Here is a 7,435-nt window from a genome sequence, read left to right as displayed (position 1 = left end):
AAGGTACCTGTCGTTCGTACTCATCACCAACCAACTACCACTACCTTGGTCACGATCCCAGTTCCTATGGGTCACAAATGACGACAAGAACCTGTATGCGTCGTCAAATTACAGTTTCAACCTCGTTTTCCCGGTTTTTATTGTCGGAACCCTTCTTAACCACATAAGTGACTAGTTTCGCACAAACTTATCCGGAACCTTTGGAAATCGATCCGACCAGTCCTGATAAGTCATCAATGACGACTCGAACCTACGGGTTCGGTCAAATTACCATTTTTCTCTCAAAAATCAAATTTCGAGGTTTCGGGTCGTCACAAAGAACATGATAAGAACAAATGCAGAATCCAAAGAGTGACATGGCAATTGAAGAACAAAATTCCGTTTGGTAATCCTAATTTTTCTTGTTTGCTATTGGGGGTTATAATACATATCACATTGTGTATATACATACATGTCTTGCATTCATTGGTTTGATGTGGGTAAGGTTTATTTAGGTTATACCTTACTGTTTTCAGTCACAAGTTAAAGACAACCGAAGATGGAACCACCAAAGGATGTGGTGCAGTGGATGAGGCTGCTCCGCCTTTAACCAGAGGTCTCGGTTTCGAGCCATGGGAAGGGATAAATCTTTGGTAAGGAGCGCTTCCCCCAAATGGGCCCTACGCGATGCGAATCCGGATTAGTCAGATTCCAATGCGGGTACCGAACACCGGATGAGAAACCAAAAAAAAGATGGAGATTCACTAACAAGAGTAATGTGTTAAGCGATTTGTTCTATTTCTCCTATTTAACTACTTACAGGTTTTGATCTAGTTGAATGACTGTTTGGTTTATAAAGTAATTTCTTTTCCATGTCAAGATACTTTAGTTGTTCTTCCCTTAAAGAAATTGTTATTGTTTTTGCTGTTAGTACTGTAGCTTATGGGCATGTACCACTGCCCCAAAAAAATTTCGACTAGAAAGGATAAGATAGAAGAGGGAGTAAAAGAAAATATCTGAAGCTGTCTTTTTTTAAAATTATAGGTAAAATATGGCTCTTCCAATGCCCACAGAGGCAAAGCAATTAACAAGCACTTAAAATCCTCTAGAAACCTTATTATGGAATAGGCTCTTGCTAGTGGGATTTGGTTCCACATTCTACACCCCATTTTTTGTACAGAAGCTTATTTTTCAAATGAGTGGGGTACTGAAAGCACAAATTTCCAATCATTGTGGGATTGAATATCTGAATCCGTGGACAGTCAGTTAGTTCTAAATTTGACAAAATTAATAACAGTTGAAAAAAAAGGTAGTAAAACCATTACAGAATACAGCCAAAAATCCAGGCCCCTGAATAGAAAATTTGAAAGAATAAAAAAATGATCAATTTCAGTGCCTAATCTAGAAGATGAAACCACTATCATTGAACAACACAACAAAAAATTGCCATTTTAGTGCTTGTACCTCGAGGTATTGTATATACATGTCCCTAAGTTCATCAAGCATGTTCAACTATTAATCAAGGAGATACCTCCCTGACCCTATTCAGTTGCAAAAGATGACCCCTCGTCCTGAGCTACGTATAGGTTTTTATGGTACAAAAAATACCTTATAGTTATTATCAAGTTACTAGAGAGGCTGATACGTTGAGATTCTTCTAGTGGCGGATTTAGACTAAACACAAGGGGTTCAAGAATTAATTGCGATTAATTTGAACTATGTATATTTATGCGTGTAGAAAAGATCGTACATATACGAATAGCAGAACCCAATGACTTTGAATCCAATATTTACCACGCACTCCGGAAGATTGTAAACCAAATATATTGAGAGGCCTAACTCCTGTAAAAATATAAAGACAACAAACTGCGAAACAAAAATGAAGAGCTGAGTTCAAAAGAAATGAGAAACTTCTTGCAGATTTTTAGGGTGGACATATCATAAAGAGGTATGGCTGATGCTAAACATAAAAAAGATAGTAGTAGCTTCATTCCCACACGTTTGTTAGGGTAGCCTAAGAACTGTCCAAAATGAAGATTCATTCAAAGATTTCAAGAAATTGCAGAAATTTCACAAAGATATTTTCATCATTGTCATGTTGAGTATGAATCTATTCTAATCCTGTCAAGGAAACATCAATAAAGACTCTAAAATTTCCCAATAGAGTAGAGTAAGCGGCACTAAAAAACAAGCTACACAAGTAGTAGCAAACTATATCAACAATGTCCGTGGAATTGGGTGCACATCAATTCCACTTTGAAGCTATACTATCAACTATATTTCCAGTAGACCAGAAATCAAAATAAGGTAATATAATTTTTCATCTGAATCCTTTTTGGATAAACAGTCGGCTATTGATTGAGCTATTTGTCAAAGTAGAACTTGAAAAAATTTACAATGTATTGACACAGAATCAGTCATATTTATGTCGACGCATTTGAAATGTTCTTTAACTTATTTTCTTTATTGCTTTTGCTCTCCACCTTAGGAATTCAGTTTTGCTTTCCGTTACCTTAAGGAACAGTAGGGTTTAATGTGAGAGTATCATGAAAACAGGGTTAAGAAGCACAATAATTGGCTCTGGCAGTTCTAAGCTTCATTTTTTTTTGGGCAAGAAAAGGTGGGCTTACCGTATGGCAATTGTTGGGATTGTTCGGACCGGTTCTTATGCCGACGTGTTGGATACCACCCTTAGGTGCAAGGCATCTAAGAGGCGGGACATAGCCGAGAGGGAGAGCAAGAGGTCAAGACTACAGGAGGACAGAGTGGTGCTCCATCTGGGAGCAAGGGCAAGCATGGTCGTGGTCAGTCTAGACCTACTCAGATAGCACTTCAGGTTACTTCCGAGGCACCCCCAGCCCAGCAGGGCCAGCAGCAGACTCAGAGATAGAGAGGTGGATCTGAGTCACGTTCATGTTCTACTTGTGGCCGCACTCATCGTGGCGAGTGTTGGGGTACATCTCAAAGTTGCTACACTTGCAGAGAGGTTGGTCATATTACGAGGTTTTGCCCTCGAGATAGTGGTACTGGTCAGACAGGCACGCAGCAGCAGGGTACTATGGTTACCGCACCTCCTCCAGCATAGCCAGTTAGAGCAGTTCCTCATGGTACTCAGGGTCGTGGACGTCCAGGTCGGCTATGTTAAAGTATATATACACATATACTTTATAGTGAGAGAGAAGATTCTCTATCACAGATAGAGATGGGACCTTGAACGAATGAAAGGAATCACTACACAAGAATAGAGCCTTTTTTCTTCATTCACTTGGTATCGGATCTTTTCTAAATGAACCATTTGCCCTTCGACGGGAACTCCTACTACTTCTATCTACCTACGTCATTCTTTCTTTCATAAATCAAGCAATTTCCCATGGTCAAGCCTAGTAGAGCTCCTAGTCCGGCAAGACTAGCAAAGATGCTATCAGGCCTAGTTACCAACTATTAATTCATGTGCACAAACCTCCCTCACAAAGTAAAGCAGGAAAGTCATCTTTGCAAACAAAGGCCTTCTTCTTATACTATGGCATCTTGTCCAAAGCGAGCGGTCATGTAAACCCTTTGTCTATTCGGCTCTTTCCATTAATAATGTCACGCCCCAAATTCGAGGGACATGACCGGCGCCCGACCGGGTAGCCCCCAGTCAAGCGGACCTGGGTGCCTTTCCTAACCCACGTGTTACCCCATGTTTTCCTTACTCAATATTCAAAGAGTTAGCCATATAATTAATTTAGAACACCTTTTTGCAAAACATACATACGTACATAATAGTTAATGAAATTTCGAATTCTTTGCCCAACACATGAACATAGATTTACTCGAGTTCTTAACCCACATCTACTGTCTACGGAGCCTCTAAAAGTACAACAGGATAATACAGTATTTGCCGGTAACAAGGCTCCGGCTATACCTTACACAAAATAAAAATAAAATTTCGGAAACAAAGCGGCCTGAGCCACACAGGGCCCCGAGAGGAAAGGGGCTCACCAAAAAGCTGATGGAAGACGAAGGGGGAGCTACGATCGGTGGGCTGGAGCACCTGCTACGGATCCACCTACAATCATAACACGAATGTAGCGCCCCCGGCAAATGGGACGTTAGTACATTTGAATTGTATTGGTATGTATAACAAACTTTACCCTGAGTAACCTCAAACCATACACAAGTATCAAAGAATAGAGGGAAACAACAATTGAACGCACAAGGAAAACAATCAAGGCAAACAAGTTGACAATCTCTCCTTTTCCCCATCATCATTTCCACATTTTCAATTTCAGAATGTTCTCGTATTTCATTTCAATAGTGATATCGATCACTTTCCACCCTTATTACTTCGGCCACCCTTATCACCACAACCCATACCTTATTACTTCGTGTTGCGGCGCGCAACTCGATCCTACCGAGCAGTCACAATTCACAAACAATACCACAACAACAACAATTTACAAGGAGACCAGCAACAAGTTTCAGGAACAACAACAACAAATCACAATAACAACAGCAACGCATCTCAAGGAACAACAACACAACTCACAGAGGGTTTATATGACTATCAATGCCACTTCCATCTTTTTCAACAGCCCGTTGTACCATTTAAATCACAACAATAATTTTCCACAACTAGCCACAAAGGATGTTACCAAAGTTATCTCAATTTCACCAATTTCGATTCCTTTCCATCATTTATTCCACATTTCTTACCACATAACACGTTCGCAATCACAACTTGGTTTATTGCTATTTACTTGCACAATCATATCGGACGTTTTAACCAACAACGTTTAAGGCACAATATTTACACGAATTCACAAATGGTTCACACAAGTAAACACATGCTACTCAAAGGAGTTTAACTTCACAACTAATCCATGAAAATATCACATACCAAGTATTTGGACACCAAACATGGCGATTTTACAAAGGTTAAAGTTAGCCATACATACCCGGAGCTGAATTCCTTTTTAATTTCTACTTCCAATTCACCAAAAATCTAGCAACGTGAATATAGTGCACAAATTAATACACATAGCTTAGAATTCAAGGTTCAAAATCACTACCCGATCATATTTAGGCTATTAACCCCTTCTTTGCACAAGTCTTTGCTCCCACCCAATTACTCCCACTAGGTTTTAGGTTATGGAAAGGCATGCATGTATGAGTTCAACCATTATTTCCAAGAACCAATGCATGAGACTCCCCCCCCCCCCCGTAGTTAAAACCAGAAATCCAATGAAAAGGGTTAGGTATTTTACCTGCAAGAAAAGGGGGATGAAGATAAGCTTGAAATTTCCCGGCCCGGATAGTTTTGAAGAATCAAATTTTTTGAGAAGATGACTTTCTCTCTCAAGACCCTCTCTTCCTCTCTCTTATTTTGTGCAGAAGATCGTTAAGGAGTGAGGGGTTGGGTGTTTTATTACAAAGGGGTCAGGTTTTAAAATTTAGAAAAATAGAAGCCCGAGCATGATCTGCGGTCGCATTCTGAGATCGCAGAATCAAAATGCGGTCCACAAATTTGGCCGCAGAAGTGCCCCAAAACTCTGAGGGGTCTGCGACAGGAATGCGGTCCGCATTCCTATTATGCGGTCGCATTATGCACCGCAGAACTGACCTTCACAAATCCTTGAGGAATTTATGCGGCAGAAATGCGGTCCGCATATTGGTTATGCGATCGCATAATAGCCCGTATTTTTTACCTCAAATTTGACTGACCACTGTTTTACTATGCGGTAGGAATGCAGTCCGCATACTAGATCTGCGACCGCATTCTGGACCGCAGAATGACATTTTTCTGGAAAATTGATTCTTTTAATTTTTTTTAAAGCCTAGATCAATACTAAGGGTTCGAACCGCGGCAAGCAATGATCGACTGTCCCTGCCCATTCTAACAGGGCATTCTATTCCTTCAAGTCCCACAGCTCTAAATGTGCCTATTCCTTCGACACCTTTCAAGTGAAACAGGGGAAAATGGCTTATTTCGCATCAACCTAAGCCCGCTTATTCAGACTAAGTGATCCATTGGCGAAAAGAGGGCCTTCCTCCTTCTTGCTTGAATCTCTGTCAAAGAAGCATTCTATTCCGAAAAGGCTTAGGGCTAGGCTAAACCTCCCTCAAAGCCATGAAGTCCCAGAGCTCTTATTCCAAGAACTTGTGACATTCCCTTAATTGCAGATTCAATAGCACCAGTTATGAACCCCAAAAACAAGAGGAAAGAGAGCACCATCTACTCAGATTGTCACACGAGCAGTAAGAGCAGTAAGAGCAGATAGTGGAACAGAACTAGCAGTAGGTAGGCATTCAGTTAGCTTGATAACGGACTCGTAGTTAGAAATCAGATGCTTCCTCAACAACTATCTTTAGAATGTCCTATCTCTCTCTTCAATGCTTTAAAACGAGCTAGAAGGCTTCTCTTAAAGCAGAAAAATAGGAGTTATAGTAGTTTCAGCTATTCGATTCGAATGAGTGCCCTCACTTCCTTTCCTTACTACGATATGTTCAAAAAAAAAAAAGAAAGTGCAACATATCAAAGAGCGATGACACAAATTATCAGTTACCTCCTACATAACATATGCGAACCTTACGTGGACGATTTGGTAGTCTTTTCAAAAGAAAGAACCGACCACATCAAAAATTTACGCAAGGTCTTCGAAAGGTTAAGAAAACATCAATTGAAGATGAACCCAAAAAAATGTGCATTCGGGATCGGGCGGAGGCCTTAAATCAGTAGGGCAATAGCATAGCTATTATTGACCTGACCCCTATTATATTACTTAAGCCTACTCTTTCTTCAAGATACGAAACGAGCAGCTGAAAACGGCTGTCCCTATTGTATTTTAGATGGAGTCATCTACAGGGCTAAGAATCTTACCTTTACTTAGAGAGGGGTAGCGGTACCATGCTCTTCCGTGCTCGTAGGTTGACTCACCTATGCATCCCGACTAAGGTCTCACAAACGTGCACTTCCCTTATGCATCCAACCGCTTCACTATTGTGAATAGGTTATACAAAAGGGTAGGTTGGTTATATACTCTTATGTGCCTTCCTTTTTCGAACCTTTTTGTATGTATTGCCCCCTAACTATAGATCAGATCCACCAGACAAGAAACTCAATTCCGCACTGCTGATGAGTCGTCGGACTTATCCACCAAGGGATTCGTGGATTGCATTAGGGGAAATCTACCAAAGCTAGGTAGATAGATAGACTCCTTTCCCGCTGCTAAAGGAGAGCAAGAAAGAAAATCAAATGATTGTTTTTTAACCAGCGCCCTCTTTTGGGTATGCAGGTACTAAGAGTCCTCTCACTACCAACCAGCAGACATCATCTCGCTGGGTCTTGCCGGTATCAACAACGAGGAAGAAACAACCAAATGGAAACAACAACTAACTATGGCTCTTGGCCCAGACAACGTCCTAAGCGTAGGGGAGATCGGAGCAACAGGGAACGCCTAGACGATGTTTTTCT

General features: G+C 40.8%; 1 pseudogene; it reads left to right on the top strand.

The window, feature by feature from the left end:
* Positions 1 to 335: 335 nt before the first annotated feature.
* The window catches only part of LOC109238811, a 7,401-nt pseudogene continuing 301 nt past the window's right edge, over positions 336 to 7,435 (top strand).

Source organism: Nicotiana attenuata, unplaced genomic scaffold, assembly GCF_001879085.1.
Source record: "Nicotiana attenuata strain UT unplaced genomic scaffold, NIATTr2, whole genome shotgun sequence".
NCBI classification, from domain to species: domain Eukaryota; kingdom Viridiplantae; phylum Streptophyta; class Magnoliopsida; order Solanales; family Solanaceae; genus Nicotiana; species Nicotiana attenuata.
This window is presented reverse-complemented; position numbering and strand designations above follow the sequence as displayed.